Here is a 22,258-nt window from a genome sequence, read left to right on the forward strand (position 1 = left end):
TCCGTTCAAAGTGCTTGGAACAGTGTCTGGCACATGGTGAATGCTGTGTGTGTTCCCTACGAGGCCTAGTCAGAACCATGGCAATAAAGTCCGCAGTGCTACTCCTGGCTGTGGCATCAGGCTCTGCTAAGAGGTTTTGAAAGACTTGAATCATTTGGTCGATGTAGTGTCACTGTCTCTGAGATTACAAGTGATTTATTGCTGGATGTAAAAAATTGCCCTGGGAGGTAAGCGTGGGGGAAGGAGTGTCCGTGGGGCAAGGCTGCTGGGCTGCAGCCAGCCGGCTTCACAGCAGATGGATAAAGAGATTATATAGTGTGTTTGCCTAGATGGATTGGCTGTACGCTGGGTGACAGTAAGTACCGGAGCCGGTTGTTACTTAAGAGCTCAACACCAAAGCATGCAGCGTTTAATAAGACAAACATTCTCCGTTGGTGACCATTCCCTTCAGGGGTAGGTGGTTCCCTCAGGCCATTCACTTAAATGTTATTTATTCTCTTACGGTCTCAGTTCTCTTTTTCCGAGTGGCAAAAGCAGCATGGGTTTTTGAACAGGGGTCCTAATCATCTTGTCATAGTTAAAAGTATAGGGTTCGCGCCCATGAAACCTGGGCTTGAGCTCTGAAGAAACCACGTGCTGCTGTGATTTGTGAGGACCTTAGACAACCTCTCTGGGGCTCAGTCTCCTCATCTGTAAAATGGGGATAACCATTCTCAGAACATCAAATGGAATCATGCAGGTACAGTGACCGGCACAGGCCTTCCTCATCACTTTTTACTGTCATCTTTTTCCTGCTTTATTTTTAAGCACCATCTTGGCTACCAGGGCGACAAACTTGAAAGCTTTTTTGGGGACTTTATGTACATTGTGCCATTTCTGCTGAGTTTTCAGAGAAGGAAGCCTTGCAGAAAAGGTAAACAAATTTCTCTCATCAGTAACGGCACTTTTCTAGTGGGCTTCCAGTTTATTTGGAGCCGCGTTCCTGGAATCTGTGGCTGAAGTAAGACAGGGATTGGCGCTTGGCTGAGTGGTTGGGTCCCCGGTTGGTTTGTGTACCGGAGGCAACCTATCCATCCCTATCCATCTCTCTCTCTCTCTCTCTCTCTCTCTCTCTCTCTCTCTCTCTCTCTCTCTGAGTGTGTGTCTCTGTCTCTCCGTCTCTCTTTCTGCCTTTCTTTCTCTCTAAAGTCAGTAAACATATCTTCAGCTGAGGATTAAAAAAATTTAAAAAAGAAAAATAGACAGGAATTGGCAAACTTTTTCTGTGAAGAGCCAGATAGAGAATTGACCTTGTTGGCTTTGCGGGCCGGATATTGCAGGTGTAACTTCTCGCTGTGTTGTAGCTTGGAAGTAGCCCTACACAGTAGCCAGTGAACGGGCATAGCTGTGTTCCCATGAGACTTTGTTTATGGACCCTGAACTTTGAATTGCATATACTTTTCATTTGTCTCAAGATATTCTTCTTTTGATTTTTTTTATAGTCATTTAAAAGAATAAAAACCATTCTTACAGTGAAGACCATACTACAAAGAGACAGCGGGCGGAGTTTGCCAACCCCAGCATTAAGGTCGTGATAAACCTTACGTTAGGAATAATCCCCGCCACGGAGAAGGCTCTTATTGACGGAGCTGGTCTGGCCAGTGTCTTGGGATCCGGAGCATCTTCCTGCGACATTTGTAGTGACTCTGCGTTTTCATCAGGTCCAGGCACTTCCCTTGGGCTCTTTCCAGTTAGAGCTGTTAGCGCTGTGAGCCCCGGTCGCTGCTGGGCACGAGTTTTGCCTGATGGGCTCCCTGGGAGGCTGTTAACTTCTCCAGTGCTGTGGAGAGGAGCGTCAGCTTTCCGCACCGTCCAGCCCATTTTGTTCCTTGCGCGTTTCCCTGCCTTCTCTGCATTAAAGGTGCATTAGTGTATTCTCAGAGCAACACTTTCAGAGTTCTTGGAATGGGCAGAGAGCAGTTAAATCCCATAATAGCAGGATAATAAATGGGCACAGATAGATTGCCAGGTTGTAAATCATGTGAGCAATATTGATGATATCAGCTTGGGGGGAATGGGATCCTATTACTCCCATTCTGAATTCTCCGGTTCCTGGAATTACTTTTTTTTCCTTTTTTGTACTTGTATTCATTGGACGGAACAGCCTTTGCGATGAATGAGAAGATGACAAAGAGCAGGTCAGCTGTGTCCCTCTCACTCCCTCCGGTCCTTGCTGCCTGCCTCACCCTGGATAATCTCAGACCCATGGTGTGGAACACTCTGTAGCCATAGTCAGCACTGCAGAATGAAATACAGTTAGACGGGCAAAGAGTTGAAAGAACATTTATTCCATATTCAGAAGTGAAGAATATCACACCCGTTAGATGACACTCAAAAACCTAGCAGCATTCTTAGCAAATGCAATTATTGGCAATAGAAAGCAAAGAGCCTTAAAATTTTTTTTTTAAGAGAAATAAACTGTGCCTTATACTTTCTGACTTATTGCAGAGAGATAAAATATGCTAATTACATGTTTTTTTGAAAGCATAGACCAGAGACATTTGAAACCTTTTCATCTAGCGAATTCAGCTTCCCTTTAAGCAAAGCATCAGGATTGCTTCAATATTTAGGTATTAATGTTCCCTTGTGGCTCAATCAGCTCTTTGAAATGAAATTCTCGGCACTGCTGTCACAATTAAAGCAAGACATGCTGAGGTGAAAGGGAATTTGTGTGTTTCTTAGATTGGAAAGATGTGTTGAGTCGAATGAACATCCTCTCAAGGTTAAATTATCTATTTTAAGCCGTCTCAATTACAGTGCCAGGTACAATCTGATGAGATTCAGGGAGGACAAATGACTTAATCGGTAGGAGAGACATTCTCTTCGTATGGAGAAAAGCTGTGAAATCAGAATGAAGTGGACATTGTTTATTATTGTGGGAAAATGCTTATAAGTTGAACATGGTGTCGTCTCAGTAAAACATGAGCCAATATTGGGTTACTGAAGGACTTATAAAGAAGAGGATAGAGGTGTGTTTTTTGCTGTTTGTGAGACTTATGAGGCGAACAAAATGGAAAACCACCAAACAATATACTACGACCTCTCCCCGTATGCAGTCTGATCCAAGGGATTTAGATGGTGAATACAGCTTTACTTAAAAGGTGGTTTCATGGCCTGGCTTTCTAGAGTAATCACCCAAGTTGTTAGGGTTACCTTGTTGGGGTAGTAGTTGAATACAGACCCTGGAGCCAGACTGGTAGGTTCAAATCCTTGCTGTACCGGTAACCAGCCTTGTGACCTGGGTGACTTACTGAAAACTTTCTGTTTTTCAGTGTCCTCGTTTTTAAGTTGGGCCTAATAACAAGTCTGCTTGAGAATACTTAATAATAATTCTGCCTAAGGTGGTCGTGGGGAATAAATGAGTTGAAATACGGAAAGCACCTAGGCCATTGCTTTGCACTCAGTAAGGATTGCATAAGCGTTAGATGGTGGTGCCATTTGTTTTAAAACCAGCATCATGAGTCTCTCCACCCTTTGGGTTTTTGCATGGCAGCTTCCTCTTTTGTACATCTCAGCTCAGGTATCTTTTCTGAGGGACCTTGCCCACCCACCTTCTGAAAGGGCCCACCCCTTCCACAGCCACCCTTCACTGTACCCATTACAAGTTAATTTTTTTTTTTTTAGACATAGAAAAGATTACAACGACAAATAAAGGGAGTCCCCCTCTCCCCAGCCAGTTTGAATTCATTGCCAACCCGGTGCCTGTCATCTCTGACCATTTGTGTGTGTACTTCCTACAAACAAGGTCATTCTCCTGTACTATTACAGCACTTCCAGCCAAACTGGGAAGTGAACTGCGATACAACACTACTATCTAGTTCTCAGACGCCATTCACATTCCTCCTGATTGTCTCCTCTTTCCTCCCCCCGCCGCCCCCTGCCCCCCAAAAAAGAAATAAAAAGCTGTTTGGGATCATGTGCTATTTTTTAGTCTCCTTCTTTTCTGGAGAAATTTCTTAGGCTTTCCTGGATTTTTATGACCTTGATAATTTTGAGGATAACAGACCAGTTATTTTGTAGACTATCGATTTGGGTTTGTCCGAGGCTTCCTCACGATTAGATTCAGGCTGTGCATCGGGGCAGAAATATCAGAAGTGACTTTGTTCCTTTCATCGCATCGGATCACCTGGTTCCCTGTGTCCCATTGCTGGCCATGTTAACTTTGTTGGAGGAAGCGTCTGCCAGGCTTCTCCATTGTAAAGTTACTCTTTTTCCCCTCGTATTTTGTGGGTAGGTACTTGAAGACCATTCTTAAACTTTCATATTGTTCATTACATCAAATGGGACTCATGGATTTCTCTTTTATTTATTGAGTTATAAACTGTTACTACCATTATTTTGATGCTCAAATTCCCCCCACGTTTAGATAGTGGGATTCCTTCCAGCTAGTTCCTGCATCCTTTTGACATGTGTCACCATCATCGTTTGAGCATGTTTTTACTTTTTTAAACAATTCCAAACATTTCAACACCATGTAGTTCAATTTAGTTTTCTCCTTTCTGTATTTTTAACTCCCTTGTCTGACAGGAAGTAACCTGGCTTCCACTATCTTGAATGTATATATTTATTCAGTCAGTTCCACCCGCTGTTGGGCCTCTGTTCCGTGTAGACACCATCTTCAACCCTCCTAAGATGCCAACACTCCACACCAAGCCCTTCTCCCTGCCAGATTCAGAAGCCCGCCTCACTGTGCTTGGGTGCCCCCTCTGAACAAATGACACTTCTGTGCAAAGAAAACGGTACCTCTTCCTCCTGCCGGAGAGCAGCCCTATGCCAAGGTTCTCAGCTTGGCAAGATGGTTGGATGGGCTGGGTTTCACTTCTCTTGATTGACCTACATGCTGTGTATCAAGGACCCAATTTTATGTGACAGCCCTGGTGACTGCCCCTGACTGCACGGGATGGGTTGATGGTAGACGCCTCAGCTGCCCATGACCCACCGTGGGACGGAGGGCTGCTGCTCCTGGAGGTTGCTGCTGTGTGAACCACGGCGAGCTGACGTCAGGCTACCAAGTTAGCAGGTCACATGGCCACACCCCAAATCAAGGGACAGAGAAGTACACTTGGGAGCAGTTGCAGGTTGACTGGCAAAGGACTTGGATACAGGGACAATAATCCAGTTTACTATGGAGAAGGTCAAATTGTTTGCCAGAGACTAACCCGATGATAAGTGGCAGAGCTAGGAATCAAATGAGGTCTGTTCAGTTAGGGTGTTGGTATTTAGTCACCGTTCTATTGTTTTGGGATAAAATAGTCAGGGTCTTGATCCCCTTGTGGGTTTATCAGGGTCTATGGGCACTTTAAAAGGGTGTTCTTCTTGCTTTCTCCTGCCCTCTTGTACATAGAAAGTTTACTTTCAAGAACATAGTGTTAATCAGATAAAGAACTACTTTCAAGAACCAGATGGCCTTCATTTCTTTCTTCCTGACTAGCTGTAGAAAGCTAATTGTCCAACTGAGAGAGGCTTAATTTTAGGGCTTACATGGGAGGCACACTCATTGTTTACAGCTTTCCACCCCCTCTCGCCTTCCTTGCCAGAGGCTCCGTTCCAGCAGCGCAACCTGCATCTAATACCAACGAATTTTGGAAGAAGTGGATTTTTATAAGGAGTCACCACATAGTGGATACATAGGAGAACGCTTCTCTTTAATCTCGCAGGTTAAAGGTGTGCTTTTGTTGTTCTTAGCTCTTCTATTCTAGGTCTTCTTTGTATTTGTCTTATTTTAAAGGTTTTGACTGACAGCAGGAGTTTGTATAGTGGTTTTCAGGTAATGTCTGCATGCAAAGGGCTGATTGTACTGGAGACCATATTAAGGAATTGTAATGTGAAAATTAGACTGAATTATAAACATGCAGGGACACATTATTATAACTAACAATTAGGTTTACGAAGAGGTCAAGTGGTACTTGGTAAGTCTTATTATTTAGTGTGGTGGAAAAACTATTTTGCATCGGTGGAAATATTAGACTGAAGTGTTGTGCTTTTCATGCAGAGTAAACATGATAGTGGCTGGAACACTGGGTCAGCTGCACGCTATGTGAAAGGTGGCAGGCTATAAAAATCCATTTGCATTTTTGGCAAATTATCTTAACATAATCCACACGCTTTTCTAATTTAAAATACTGAAGATTTTTAAATTTCTATTAAGAACTGGTAAAATCAAGTCTCCCAAGCCTAGACTCCAGTGTTAGGGGTGTGTGTGTGTGTGTGTGTGTGTGTGTGTGTGTGTGTGTTGTGACTATATGTTGTGCTCACCTTTGAGTTTTGCATTCACAAATGCATTCCCTCGCAAGGATGTACCATTTTTAATTAAGACTAAAACATGGTGGGGTATTCTAAATTAGGCCTGATTATAATTGCAGATGGCAATTGAGCTTTTGGAAGCTGTTTATTTAACTGTTAAAGAAAAATTGTCTTTTTAAGTACTGGTTTGCAGAAGCTCAGTGGTGGTTATTTAGGAAAAACACACACACCCTTTTACCTCTTTATTTCCATTGAACTAAATATCACAGCATATCCATTAAGGGGTTTTGACATTGAAGACATTTTTCTTAAGGCTTTTTTTGACAATTGATTAAATGAAAAATTTTGGCCCATAAAACTGAGCTTCCTGGAGGCTTTCTATTGATGAATATTGAAAACCCATGACAGGTATTTCCCAGGTGTTCTTCTTTGGATAGTTATTGAGCAGATGCAATAATAAAGTGGCAGAATTTATAAATATTATTTTATTATGTTGTTAGTAGACTTTAAAAAGATATATATTTTTATTGATTTCAGAGAGAAAGGGAAGGGGGGGGGAGAGAGAGAGAGAGAGAGAGAGAGAGAGAGAGAGAGAGAGAGAGAGAGAGAGAGAGAAACATCATTGATGAGAGAGAACCATTGATCAGCTGCCTCTTGCATGCCCCACACTGGGGAACGAGCTTGCAACCTGGGCATGTGCCCTGACTGGGAATTGAACCATGACCTCTTGTTCACAGGTCGACACTCAAGCACTGAGCCACGCCGGCTGGGCAATTATTAGTAGACTTTTAATGATCCAAATTAGGACCTCAGCATAGCCTTCTCCTGTTTGGTAGGCAAACTTGACTTTGTTCAGTGTCCCATAGGTTTATGGGCATGATTGACGATTGCCTGGTTGTGCAGTGCATTTATGCACGTTGTTCCCTGCTTATATGAGCCATATACATAAACCCACCAGACCAGTGGTTTGCCACTCCAGGCTCACACCCCCACCTGCTCCCACGACATTTGGCAGTCTCTGGAAACAGTTTTGATTGTCAGGACTGGGAGGTGGTGCTGTCACTTGGTTGGTACAGGTCAGGGATGCTGCTGAATATCCTACCACACAGGACAGCCGCCCACAGGAAAGAATTAATCTGGTCCAAAATGTCAGTAGTGAGGCTATTGAGAAATCCAGCCCTCCGCAGCGACCTCATTGTGCCTCCCTTTGGCTCCCGCTGTAAAGATGCGCATGGATCCACCACGGATCTCCTGTATTTTATCCTCCCATCGCAGTACCAGTGGGTAGTATATTAAATTAAACACGGAAGAATTCAACAAAAAGTCAAAGGTGAGCGATGGACCCGCAATGTGTTAGGTGGGTGATGTCTTGGACAGACCCAGAATTGTGCAACAGGCCAGGTAGTGGATTTGCTTTGGGCTTTGGGGAAATTGAATTGCTTTATGGCCCCCCCCCCCCCCGCCCCCGCTCCCTGGGAAGTTTACCTTTGTTAGAGTAGATGTTGTCCTTAAATATTAGCTCTAGGAGGTGATGGCTTCATAAAAAGTTGGTGGAAAAAGCCTCTTAATAAGCTACATCACACAGTTGTGTTACTCTTTCCCGCTGCTTCTGCCTAATGAAGATCGGCTGTGTACAGCCACCACTGCTTAATCTTGTTGCATTTTGTGTACACAGCTTAGAAATTTAAGAGACCATGGAAATAGAATTGAGTAGAATAACAAAAGGACTTTCTTGAATGGTGGCACTTGTGATTTTTTTTTTCCTGCCTTATGTGACTGGGGGAGTCGGGGGATGTCATGGGGCTTACAAACAGCTGATCACAACAGGCTGCATTTACATTTTGTGGCTTGTGTAGCTCCCCCTCCTTCAAGCACATGTGTAGGGAATTGAAATTGCAGTTTGCCTATTATGTGTTGGCAGTAATCTTTCAAAAAAATTTTTATGTTTCAAAATCAGGCAGCCAACAGCAGCAGCCAGTGATATATGGTGCTATTGATGGGAATTGAATTTGCAGAGGGAAAATGGGATTTGGTTGCAGTATGAACTCGTAATGAGGTGGCCCCACAGATTTGTAATGCTCAAACATTGTTTGTGCCCAGAATCAGCTAGGAATCAAATACCTTTCAAAGACAGACAGAAATGAAGCTTGATTTTGTTTTTTTTTTCTCTCTAGCTAATGCAGTGCTTCCAAAGTGATGTCATTTCGTTTGGCTATTGAAGGTACTGGAAGTTAACTGACGACCCTTTTAATAAGTGTGGATCAGTGGTCTTCACTGTTCTCAATCATGTCTTATCAGTAAAGTTTGGACTTGTGCTCCCAATATATGTATATGTTTTTTAATCAATTTGGTATATGTGGTCTTATACGAAAATATTATCTACCTAATAAAAGAGTAACATGCTAATTGACCATACCTTTGCGACGCCCACCAGCCAATCAGGAGTGAGTATGCAAATTAACCCAACAAAGATGGTAGGTTAATTTGCATGCACAGGCGCTGAGCAGCTGGGGGCGGGGCAGGATGCTTGCATTGTCGCCATGGCGACGACACAGGCGTTCCACACCACCCCAGCGGCTCCGGGCCTCTGGACAGCGTGGGAAGGCGGAAAGGCGGCTCCGGCGAGTGCGAAGGTGCTGCTGGCAGCTAGGAGAAGGGAGGCCCATTCTTGCACGAATCTTTGTGCATTGGGCCTCTAGTGTAAATTATAAAACATAAGAAATGCAAAGCATGAGGGAAAAACTATTACGATGGAAGGTTGAATATTTTTTCTCATCCCTGAGGAATCATCCTATGCACCTGTGGGTGCTCAGTGCTGGAAATGACAGTTGTCGCTGTAGGTGACATTGTCAGGTTATGGGCAGTGTCAGGTGATGGAGAAAATTGGGCTTCTTTCCTTTCATATTGCAGGCATCTCAGTAAAATCGTTGTCCTTAATCTTGAACCTTGACTGTGTGTGGTGTGAGCTGCAAATGGGATTGGATTAATACGAACCATTGAGAAGTGGTTCTCTGCCCAAGGTGTGAAGTGCAGGAAAGAAATAGAGTGAGTCAAGTCACACCGACATCTAAGCTTTCTCTGGATGCTGTGCCTTAGAAGTTTTACTTCCTGATTTATCTTTGCTTCTTCCCCTCCCTCCATCCCTGCTTCCTTTCCTCCCTCCCTCCCTCCCTCCTTCCCTCCCTTTTTCTTTTATTGTTTTTGTGTGCCATGGGAAACTGGAACACAGTATTTTCCATATATGTTTCTTCTCTGAGATCTTTCAGTATGGGGTTTGAAGTTAGAATAATGATAGTATTTGAATGAGTGAATGAAAGGACCAATAGATTTAACTCTTAGTAAACTGTTCGGGTTAGGTGATCATGGTGGGCAAGTAAGTTTCTTGTTTTGTTTTCTTATCTGTGAAATGGGGATCACTGCTAACCATGAAGTTCTCTGTCAGATTAAGGAGGGTGCTTGTGAAGCATCAGCACAGGGCCCGGCATGAGGTCAGTGCCCTTTCAGTTATGGTATAATGACTATCTCAGCAGTCCCTGCCCTTCTTGGAATTCTTGAAAGCATTTCTTGAAAGTCTTCACTGACTCTGGCCAACACTGTTTTCCCCAACCTCAGAGCTCTTAGATACCGAAAGGGCAAGTGGTACAGTATTTGCTGGGCACGGTTATATGCTTATTCACCAGTCCATTTGGTTTTTGAAGGGTGGAAACCAAGTCTTACCTTTGTTTTGTGGTTGGTTGCCTTTTTGCCTCCCTCCCCAATACCATGCTGAGTGAGTTTAGAATCCAAGAACTAACTCTTAGTTGTTAGGTTAAAAGACATTTTTGTGTCAGATCAGAAGACAGCTTTCGGTTGAATCAGAATACTTGCTTTGGAATTAGAGGTGAACAAGGAAGGGGAGCTGGAAGGAATTCAGAAAGGAGATTTTGCTAATTGTAATTAGTGCTGAACAGAAGTTAGTACATTTCTGTAGTTTTCCGTTGTCAATCACATTGGATGATAATTATTTTTGCTATTATTTTTAAGTGACAGATTGCAGAACATATTTTAAGAACTGCCACCCGTTTTGATTTGAAAGATTATGTTGTCGGAATCTTAAGACGTTGCAGGTAAAAGACCTAATTTTACTAAATAACAGGGGCTTATGAATCTTGTAAATTACTTTCCTCTTGCTACTGCAAGTGTTTTTCTCAGATTTATTATGCAAATAATTGTAAATCCTATAACTGAGCAAAGTAAAACTTTTCATGTCTTTTAGAATCTGTTTCCTGGCTTAGTTTATTCTGTAACAGGCTTACCTTAATAGGCAAGAAGTACAAATTGGCTTACTGAGCTAAGATGAAGGGCAGTCTATTTTGGTTATTTCAAGTTAGCAAACTGCCTCTTAATGAATCAGATTAAGTGCCTTAGTCGCTTCCTTGATAATTTGTTTCTAGGAAGGCATATTTGCACCCTAAGAACAACGAAGGGAGACTTATTTTACTACTTTAACGAAAAGTAATAATATCCTTATTTTTCTGATGCAGAATTTTAAGCATCACCCCTAAGGCTGAAGGAGAGGCTAGTTTTCCATTGTGTGTCTTAAAATTAGGGAAATATCTCGCATGTATGTCAAACTGATGCAAGAGGGTTTCCTTGATGGCTGGCAATGGGATGGATTCTGATTTCAGTCAGACCTTGGCTTTGGAAGGGTACTGTAGCTTTATTCTCAGGTTGAAGGAAAAGGGGGGTAGGAATCAGGACAGTGGGAGCTAACGGCCACGTGGTGTTGGAATGAGTTGACCCCTTCCATGTCTTTGTTTTTAGGGATGACACTCCACTAGAAACTGGAGCTGTCAATGGGGGAGATTCTGATTGGCTGGACTGGGGATGACTGGATGCCTGAAAGGATAATGCAGAGGAAAATTGGAGGGTTATAACCTGGAGGAGCGGGAGGAAAGGACCTTGAGGTGAACTGCAGCCGGAGGGATCATTCTCTTCAGGCTATCTGTTACGTGGCTTCGGTCAGAGAGCGGATTACCAAATGCTGGAGCAGGAAGGGGCTCCGAATGCTTCAAGAAAGCCCTGGTGAATGAGGGACTTGCTCAGGGGGTGCTGCCCCTGTGGCTGCTCAGGCTAGTTTTCCGCATCTTCGCATCAGGCTAGAGAATTTGGTTCCTGAGTGACGGTCATACCGTTGTAATTAGCTGGTTACTAATAATAGGGAAGGAGCCAGAGGAAGGCCACACATTCCAGGCCTGTCATTCGGGCAGCTTCACCAGGAGGCTGCAACTTCACACTCCCCCGGGGAAGGGACCGAACGAAGGGAAAGATGGGCACATGTGCAGTGAGGCCAGGGGACGTTGGGAAGATGCTTGCTGCCCGTCAAACTTGGGAACAGAGATCATTGGCCAGAGGGAGCAGGGCAGTTCCCCCCAAATTTGGGAATACATTATCGCCTAGAGTCTAGGGCCTAGACAAAAGATCTCACTCTCTTGGCTCTCTGTTGGCTCTTTGGTTCCTTTGGCTTTGCTTCTGCCCAGCGTTCTCTCCTTCGCCAGGTGACCATGCAGACCCCACAGGCAGTGGGCTGATGGACCGCAGCTGGAAACGCAAGCTGAGCTAGCCTGATGCTGGATTGGACTCCGCCTTAACATGGAGTGAAAAACTCTGGACACTGGCTTTGATCTTAGCTCTGCTGAAAGCAAAATGGGACTTCTCCCTTGGCAGGACAAAGGGAAATGGGACTTTGGAAACTCAGGGGTGCCAGTCCACAGAAATAAAGTTTTCTACAACACCTCATCCTCCCAGGGGGGCGTTGAGGGTGCCTCCAGAAATTTTTATTCCAGCGGCACATCAAGAACCCCACTTCCTCCTTTAATAATGCTCTCTGACACTGGGGAAGAAAATCTCTTTCACTTAGCAGAGACTGTATTGACAATGGAGTGGAGCTGATGCCTGTAGATACAGGCTTTCTATACTAGTAATGGGGAAGGAGCAATTAAAGACAAGGTGCATAAATCTGCAGCTTCTGTTTGTAGAAGCCAAGTGAAGGGCTACCTGTGAAAGGCTTCACGAACTGTTTGGGAATTATAAGTATCATGCGAACAAACAAACATCTGGGGGGATAGATGTGAAATACAGATGTGAAGTGGGGACCTACAGCAGCCATATTGGGACCATGAGGGAAAGGCCAAGAGAACTGCAGAGACTTAGGTATCGGAGCTGCCGTGTGTCTACTTGTAGCCACCGACCTCCAGCCTTCTTGTTATTGGAAAGAAGTCAACTCTTATCCATTTGAGCCCTTGTAATGGGTCTCTGATAGCATCAGAACGCAGTTCCTGATACCAAGTTTTAGATTCGCCACCTACAAAATGCACATTTAATGATCTCATGACTGGCAGCTGCTACTTTTCTTTTGAAATTACTGTCACCATGATCACATATTATATTTAGTTGGAGGCGTTAGTTCCCTAGATTGCTGTACCACAAACGGGGTGGCTCAAACAGCAGAAATTTCCATCTCAGTTCTGGCGGCCGGAGTCCTAGATGAAGATGTTGGCAGGCGTGGTTCCTTCTGAGAGGGCTGGGGAGGTATCTTCCAGGCCTCTCTTCTTGGCTTATCGAAGGCCATCTTCTCTCTGCGTCTTCACAGCATCTTCCCTCTACGTCTGTGTGTCCGCTTTTCCCCTTTTTATAAGGACAGCAGTCAAATCAGTGACACCGGGTTAGGGCTCACTCTAAGGAGGTCGCTGTAACTTGATTGTCTCTGTAAAGACTATCTCCAAATCTGGTCACATTCCGAGGTACCAGGAATTAGGACTTCAGTACATCCTTTTGGTGGGTTACAGTTCAACCCATAACCACATATAACCAACTGGTGGGCGGAGTATGACATAACCTGCAGCCTGGAAATACCTGAGTGACTAACCATGTACTTTATATGGACTATACATTGAACCACCAGTCAGTACTGCCAAATACCCTAAGCCCTTGTTCTTATATGGACCATACAGTAAGCTACCAATCAGTGTGTGCCGAGTACACAAAGCCCCCATTCCTTCCCATTCCTCCCCTCAAAAGGCGTGCTCGCCTCTGCCTGGGTTGCTGTTCTCCCCTTGCGAGACAGCCCGGCAGGTCTCTTTCCCCTAATAAAGCCTGTAAGCCTGGTTTTCGGCTCCCCATTGGTCTCTCAATAATGTATTATCAATGAAGTTTTAGTCTCTCACCCTTTTTCTGACAAAACATTTTTACAAAAATCAAATACTACTTCTTTTAAAAAAATATTTTTACTGACTTCAGAGAGGAAGGGAGAAGGAGAGAGAGATAGAAACATCAACGATGAGAGAGAATCATTGATTGACTGCCTCCTACACACCCCTAACTGGGGATTGCACCCCCAAACAGGCATGTGCCCTGATCAGGAATCGAACCAAAGCCACTGAGCCACACTGGCCGGACTTGACTGTACTTCTTTATGAAAAATTGTCTCCCCCCCTTCCCCCCCTGCAAAGAACAGTGTTCTGTTTTACAAATGACTTCTAACTTACACTTCTGGATTCCAGAATCAGTCAGGCTGTGAAGGGGCCACCAGCTGTAGTTGTAGGGGGGCAACCATCAGGCTTTACGGCACACTTCCTAGTAGATTTAGGAGTTCACCTGCGTCGGTTTCAAGGCCATGACTGAGAAATACAAGGGCGCACTGTTAGTTATTCCACAGCCTTTAGAATGCAGTGTCAGTGCGGTCACGGGCCTACCTGTTGTGGGCCCTTTGCTGTTCGCGGTGAATGCACACAACGGTGATGTCCGGAGGGTCCTCCCAGCTGTGCCCCCAGGACACTGCCTCATGCTGCACACCTCAGCCTCCCCAGCGAGTTCAGGAGGGAGGAACTGGTTACACCACATTCCAAGTAAAACATGCTGAAAAAATGCTGAAATTTCCAGTTTTCAACTCTTTTTAAATCTGGGGGTGGGGAGGATGTTAACCCAGTGTTTGTATAGCTGCTTTCCTTGTCTTTGCAAATATGCATTGAGACCATTATCTCCCGAATGAAGCAGAGTAGTTTCTGCATTAAATAATAACTAACCTGTCCCGACAGGGTTTTTTGAGGATCACTTTTAGGTGACATTATGTGTTTGTGTAGGGACTTGTCTTCAAATAAAAGGCATAATTGAAATACAGCTGAGTAGGAATCAAGAGTGTGATTCGAGTGTAAGGTAAAATTGATGACATCCCTGAGAGCTTTGTAGATGAATTACTTTACGGTGGCCTAGTTCCTGATAAAGCTTTTTTAAAACCTAAAAAATGTATTTTCCGACACTCTGATGGTCCATCCTCGACAGCGGCAAAAAAGAAAAGCTGTTCCCCCGCCCCCCTCCCTTAGCAGTGATAATGGAAATTGCTTATTGCTTGGAAATCTATATTTGCCTACTGGTGTGCCATTAAAAAGGGATTTTGTAGCGTGAATTCCATTTTTTATTTCACATAAGCCACAAGGGGTTATTTTCCATATTGGCAGGTGGTGGGATGGGCAGGTGACTAGAATGTGGTCTTTTTCATTTGGAGCGTTAACTTACTGTTCAAAACCTGTGTATGCCAAGGGATCGGAAATGTTTACATGTGAGACAGAAAGCGGATGGTGTTAGGGTTAGTTCTCTGCCTCCACCAAGTTATTAACTTTCCAGAGTCAGGAGCTCGGCCAAGGAACGAAGAAGCCCACTCTGACTGGTGCGCTTGTAGCCTGCGCTGGCTGCTGGCCTCCCAGCCCTGTCAGGAATAAACCCCGGGGGTGGGGGACAGGGCGAGGGAGTCTGGTTGGCAAATCATTCAGCTGTCATCCAGTTTAATTTACGTGGCCCATCTCATCACCTATGATGTATTTTTGGGAAAAAGAACACTAATTCGAATCAGATCAAGCCTCTCCATCAAATGCTGGGGATGGTGCGTGATGTAAAGCGCCACTGGGAGGGCGGTCAGCAGCGCCCAGAGTGAGGGGAACTTCATTTCTACCCGTTCATTCAGCAAATGTATGAAACCGTTTAAAGAGGCAAGGAGGAAGTTTTGGATTAAAAGATTAGAGACATCAACTAAATGCAATGTGTGGGCTGTAGATCCTTATTTGATCCAAATCACTGTTCTACTTTTTTTCTTTTTTTTCTTTTTTTGAGGTGGGGGAATTTGGATACTGGATGCTACCTGATTTATGGCATTATTGTTACTTTTCAGGGATAGACAAGATAATAGTGTTGGGATTATGTTTTAAAAAGAGCCCTTATCTTTTAGTGATAGATACTGATTTAGTTAAGGGGGAAATTATGTCTGGGGTTTGCTTTAAGCTAATCCAGTCGAGAGTGGGTGAAGGTAAAAAGAAATAAGATCGGAAACAGGTATGTGGGGTCTCTTCTATTTTTGACTGACATTTTCATAACAGAAAATTTAAAAATAATAATGACCTACCTGTGTTCTCTTCTTTATGATGACTGCTAACTTTATAAGTCCTACTTTTTAAATATTCTCGGGATAATAAATATTTTAATATGCTGAATAGCCTTTTACCTCGAAGTAAGCTAAATATAAGTACAGTCACTAACTACAGCAACCAAGCCTCAAAGAATTGACAAGTTTTGTTTAACGACCCATTTTTCTGTATTTGAACTCAACGCTGTGGAATAACGGGGATGTTTTATTCATCAGACTCTTCTTTGATTCTCGAATGCTGCCTGTGTAGGAATTAGCAGGTGTTTAATGAGCAATGGGAGGATTCTTTATTTGCTGAATGCAGTGGAAAGTCTTTAAGAGAAGTTGAAAATATGAAAGAGTGAAATGGGAGAACTTGGAGAAAATGAATGAATCTGTTCTCTTGGGTCCTGAGTTTATTAAGTTCAAATGAGGTGCAGTTTAATGTTTTGCAATTTTATTGTAAACTGAGCCAAAGGAAAACCTTTCTGCCCTTTGCTCAGACATTCCTGTGTGAAGGCAACACCAGCACGTGGCACACGGCCAAGGTGTTTCTGGGTCAGACCTTAGACCTCAAGTTTCGATAGTTGAGATAAGCCAGGATTTACCGACAAACCTCTTCAGCGTTGAGCCATTACTTCCATTATTGCATTTTATTTCAAGCTGCAAGGATTTCTCTGGAGTGCATACTGTGTATTCAGCTCTGTGTTAGGCACTGAGGAGCAAGGCAACCCAGATTGACGGTTTTTACTCTTTTATTTAACTTGACTATAAACTGTCTCCTGCTCCCACTTGAAAATCAGCCCCCTCCTACCCCCTAGTTCTCCTGTCTTTGTTACCTTTCTCTTTTTCTAGCAGCATGGCCCTCTCGGCTTCTAATGATGTAATGCCCATGGTGATGGTAAATTATTTGGATCTGGGAGAAAGGTGTAATTACGTTGAAGCAGTTTGGAAGTGGGGTGAGGGAGGGTGGGGTGAATAGCTGCTATTAATGTGCACGAAGAAATGTCTAACCTAGTCCACTAAAAAATCCTGCAAGGTAAGAATCATTCCCATTTTAAATATATAGAAACATCAGTGCTGAGAGAGAATCATTGATGGGCTGCCTCCTGCACGCCCTTTACTGGGGATCGAGCACACAACCTAGGCATGTGCCCTTGACCGGAATTGAACCTGGGACCCTTCAGTCTCCGCAGACTGACGCTCTATCCACTGAGCCAAACCAGCTAGGGCCATTCCCATTTTACAAGGAAGGAAGGAAGCCCAGAGAGCTTGAGTAACTTGATCAGGGTCTCGTGGCTCCTAAGCATCCTTGTTGGTCAGTGCACCCATGTCTATGGAACGTAAGATTGTAACTCACTGGCCATGTACATTTTCCAGGGTGCAGGTAATGAAGGCAGTTTCCAATGAACCATGGCCATCTATTTTGACTTTGATGTTGCTTCGTGTTTTTTTTTTTTTTTCAAGAACTTACTTATTTTTAAAATATATTTTTATTGATTTCAGAGAGGGCAAGGGAGAGAGAGATAGAAACATCAGTGCCGAGAGAGAATCATTGATGGGCTTCCACCTGCATACCCCCCACTGAGAATCGAGCCTGCCACTCAGGCATGTGACCTTGATTGGAACTGAACCTGGACCCTTCAGTCTGCAGGCTGATGCTCTATCCACTAAGCCAAACAAGCTAGGGCTTATTGGTTCCATATGGGAAGTTGAGGGACAGGGAGGAGGGACACTTGGGAGCCGGGCATTTGTGCTTTTAAGCAGTTCACGAACTTCAAGGTTGCCTAAATTAGACCGAGAGCTCAGGTATTTTCTGTATAAAAGAGGCACAGGAAGGACAGACAGCCCCTGGTAGGTTTGGTTACTTTGAAATGGCTTTGCTGGCTTTTTGTCTGCATTGCTGCTTTGAGCTTTGAGTTAAAACGGTCTCCATGATGTTATATATAGAGAGATCTTTGCGAACAAAGCTGCTATGAGCCCTGTGCATGGCAGGAAAGCTCTGTCTTCCCAAAGCTTGCAGCTGATGGTACTTTTGTGGTCTCAGATGAGAAGGAGATAAAAAGGGTAAAGGTTTACTGTAGATTCTTTTGAAGGCACATGGAATTTGTGAAGTAATAATGGCGGGCTCCAGTTGATCTGGAGGCTCTTTGGGTTAACCAGTGTTGTGTGTGTGTCCATCTTCAGCGTCGGGTTCCTGGTTCCTCTTCTGTGAGGAGCACCATGCCAGGAAGGAAGTGTGGGGTTGGAGCAAACGTTTGAAAATAGAAGGTGGATGGAGAACAGCTTTTTAAGTAATGGACAGTTACTCGGGCTGCGGTAATGTGCCCAAAGACTGAGCATGGGCTAATGACGGCGATGAGCATTTAAGTGGTGTTTCTTGGCCATAGGGAGTCAGGAATTGGTCAACTGGATGTGTGATTTATTTATTTATTTATTATTAAATAAATTTTTACTTATTTATTTGAGAGAGAGAGAGAGAGAGAGAGAGAGAGAGAGAGAGAGAAAGAGGGGAGAGAAAGAAAGAGAGAAACATTGGTTTGTTGTTCCGCATGTTTATGTATTCATTGGTTGATTATTGTATGTGCCCTGACCAGAGATCAAACCCTGCAATCTTGGCATATTGGAACGATGCTCTAACCAACTGAGCTACCTGGCCAGGGCTGGATGTGTGCTTTAAATGGACGATCTTATTGGTAGGATATGAAATGATGGGGAGAGAACCTAAGTTGCCTTCCTGGACCTTACTTCTGATCTTTTATATCGTTGTTGGTCAGAGCAGCTATAATATAAGTATTCATTTAAAGAGGTTTTCATGAACTTCATTCTGAAGTAGTTTACTTGAGCTAACTTGCTTAATATGGACAAATTCCACTGTCCTTCTTATGTGAATACAAAAGCCACATAGAAATAAAACCTTTAAGTTTCCTTCAGTATTTTAGGTACTATACTTTAGTATTTTATGCTTTCTTATTAGTAGCAAGTTTTTTTGAGTCAAAGATGTTTTGTCCTGTCACCCACTACAATCAGAAAAAAAGTTACTGTCTCTTTTTGGAGAGCCCATTGGAGGATCTTTCTAAAGCCAAAGGAATTTTCCAGCTCAGTTGACATTTTTTGCAGTGTGTTTGTGGTTTTGGCATGGTTCAAAATATTTATCATCTCAAGTTTCTTTGATAAGGGCAGAAAGAAATATTGGTGTAGTTTCCCTGAAGTACCATAGTAATTGTCAACCATTTAGAACATGTATCTTTAATGAGAAAAGAGGATATCTTGCCATTTGTGACAACATAGATGGATCTTGAGCACCTTAAGTCAGTCAAAGACAAGTACTGTATTATATCACTTACTAGAGGCCCGGTGCACGAATTTGTGTACTGGGGGTTGGGGGGCGGTCCCTCAGCCTGGCCTGTACCCTCTTGCAGTCTGGGACCCCTCGTTCCTTACTGCCCGTCTTCTTGCTGTTCCTTAGCGCTGCCACTGAGGCAGGAGAGGCTCCTGCCACTGCCACTGTGCTCGCCAGCTGTGAGCCCAGCTTCTGGCTGAGTGGCACTCCCCCTGTGGGAGCGCACTGACCACCAGGGGTTAGCTCCTACATTGAGTGTCTGCTCCCTGATGGTCAGTGGGCATCATAGCGACCGGTCATTCTGCCGTTCGGTTGATTTGCATATTAGGGTTTTATAATATGGGATACTAGAGGCCTGGTACACGAATTTATGCACAAGTGGGGTCCCTCAGACTGGCTGGTGATCGGGGCCGATGGGGTGGGGGGCCCGCCTGCAGGATGGAGGGACTGCGGGAGGTTGGCTGGCTGTGGGGAGGGACCCCAGGAGGTTGGCCAGCCGGGGGGAGGGACCGTGGGAGGTTGACCGGCCGTCCCCCTGATCAGGGCTAATGGGCGGGGGGAGCCGACCAGGGGGAGGGACTACAGGAGGTTGGCCAGCAGGCCGGGGGGAGGTTCCATGGGAGGTTGACCGGTTGTGGGAGGTTGGCTGTGGGAGCACACTGACCACCAGGGGGCAGCTCCTGCATTAAGCATCTGCCCCCTGGTGCTCAGTGCATGTCATAGCTACTGGTCGACTGGTTGTTCGGTTGTTTGGTCGCTTAGGCTTTGATATATATAGATATATATAGACTAGGAGCCCATTGCACGAAGTTTCGTGCAATAGACTTTTCCTTCACCTGGCTGCCAGCACCAGTTATCCGCCAGCAGCAGTTTTCCTCTGGCCACCCGCCGATCAGAGCGCCTCCCGCCAGCACGATCGGCCACCCCGAGAGGAACTCTGATCGATCGGGAGGCGCTCCGATCGGGTGGGTGGCCAGAGGAAAACTGCTGCTGGCGGAAAACTGGTGCCAGCAGCCACGCAATCGGCCACCCCGAGTTCCGCCACCAGCGTCTTCCCCAGCGCCGGCCTAAGCAGCGCCGGCCGTTTAAGCCGGCGGGAGGAGCGGGGGTTTGGGACTCGCGAGTCCCCGCCCCCCGCTCTTACCGCCAGCCAATCGGCCACCCTGAGTCCCGCCCCCTGCGCCTCCAGCTGGCCCAATCGTGGGCGTAGCGGAGTGATGGTAATTTGCATATTACCATTTTGTTAGGTACTAGAGGCCCAGTGCATGATTGAATCATGCACGTGTAGGGTCCCCTACACGGTTTCGCTTTCTATCGTGGGGGAGCTGGGTGCCTGTCCGCTGGTGCACCAAGGCCTTTCAGAAGCCTCCGGCTCGGCAGAGGCTTCTGAAAGGCCTGGTGCCAGAGCAGACAGGCACCCAGCTCCCCCGCTTTTGATGGTCCGCGGCGGGACGTGAGCTCGCTGCCCCAGAGGCCCCTTCTGTGCCGCAGCACAGCCACAGTGCAGACACTGAGCTCGCGTCGCCGCTGGCCCAATCAGCTACCCCGGCCACCCCAAGTCCTGCCCCCTGTGCCTCCCGCTGGCCCAATTGTGGGCGTAGCGGAGTGATGGTAATTTACATATTACCATTTTATTAGGTAGGATGATGTGGAATCTAAAAAAGCCAAACTCTTTATCTTAATTAATCATCCCAACAAGCAACAGCCCTATGGTATAGGGACTGTCATCTCTACTTATATGTAACTAACTAATAGAAATGATGCAACATGGTTGTGGACACAGAACTATTAACCATATCCAAGTATGAAGAACCAAGTACACAAAAATTACCATTTGTGCCAGTTCTTTCTCTGACTCAAACCTTGAACCCCTGTATTATATACTTCTGTCCTGTGGATTGTGGCTTCCTGCTTTGTTTTCTGGGTATTCCCCAGTGTATTTTGTCAGATTTGATAAGTACTTAACTGTGAAGTTATGAAAACCAGATCAAGAGCAAAGGATTCTATAGAAGATTTAAAACATCAATTACCACAAAAGCTGTGCCCGATTATGATTTGAATCTTCTCATCCTGGTTTGGCCTAGAATGCCTGTTCCACTTGTTTTTTTGGGGAAAACTACTCTCTTAGATCTTAATGGAAGTGTTCGGAGGCTTCTCTTTTTTTGAAGTCTTTCTTATCTCTTGAGAAAAACAAGTTCGTTTTCCCCTTAGGACCCTTGTATCTTGCACTTGGCTCCATTAAACATAAATGTTTTCACAATTATTTCAAAGTCTGTAAGTTCTGTGTGGAGTGTGTGATGTCTTTTTAAGAATTTTTGTAGCATAGTGGTTCTCTAACTTGAGTACACATGGGAAGCACCTGGGACTCTCAGCCGAGCCCCACCCCCAGGTCTGGGGTGGGGCCCATGAATTTGCATTTCTAATGAGATCAAGTTGATATTGATACTTCTGGCCTGGTCCACAATTTGAGAAACACTCATGTATCAGCTGACACATTCACATGTTAAATGAACTCCTTCCTGTAGACTATTTATTCCTCAGGACAAGTTGCTCATAATTTTAAGTATGAAGAGAGATGAACTAGTGATCATCAGGTAGAGATTATAGAAATTACTGTGGGCTGTGTCTTCCCCGCCAGGATTGCTAACCAGCTATTTTGAATTGAGAGGAGGAAGCAGAAAGGCAGACTTTTAACTGTGAAAATGCAAAAGCTGATTTCAGTTTGTATTATTCCTGTGGGGTAGAGATCACACAATAAGAATTCTAGTTGGATTTTAAGCACTTTATGGAAAAAAAGCAAAAAAGCAAAAAAAAAAAAAAAAAGGAGATTTTAAAATAGTTGTCCGGTCCTGCATGAAATCAAATTAATCGGTGTTCTTAAATAAAATAATTTCACATATTGTATTATTTAAAAAAAATAAATAACCCAAACTCAAACTCGGAAAGTAACATGATGGTTACCCAGGGGCTGTGGGGTGGGTAATAGGACAGATGTTGTTTAAGGGTACAAATTTATGAGTTGTAAATAAACCCAATGCACAGTACAGTAAATGCAGACAATATTGTATTATAATCAATAAACTTTCTAAGAAACTAGAAGTTAATTATTCTAACCACTAAAAAAAGGATAGTTATGTAGTATATGACACAGGTGCTAATTATTGCCTCAATCGCAATAGATATATTACAACATATTAATA

The 22,258-nt window shown here is 44.4% G+C and overlaps 1 protein-coding gene across 4 annotated transcripts in view; it reads left to right on the forward strand.

Moving 5' to 3' along the window:
* Nucleotides 1-22,258, forward strand: part of PTPRG (protein tyrosine phosphatase receptor type G) — a 665,484-nt gene that overhangs the window by 43,272 nt on the left and 599,954 nt on the right. The gene's annotated exons all lie outside the window — the stretch shown is intronic.

The sequence above is a fragment of the Cnephaeus nilssonii genome (genome assembly GCF_951640355.1).
Source record: "Cnephaeus nilssonii genome assembly, chromosome: 17".
Taxonomy (NCBI): domain Eukaryota; kingdom Metazoa; phylum Chordata; class Mammalia; order Chiroptera; family Vespertilionidae; genus Cnephaeus; species Cnephaeus nilssonii.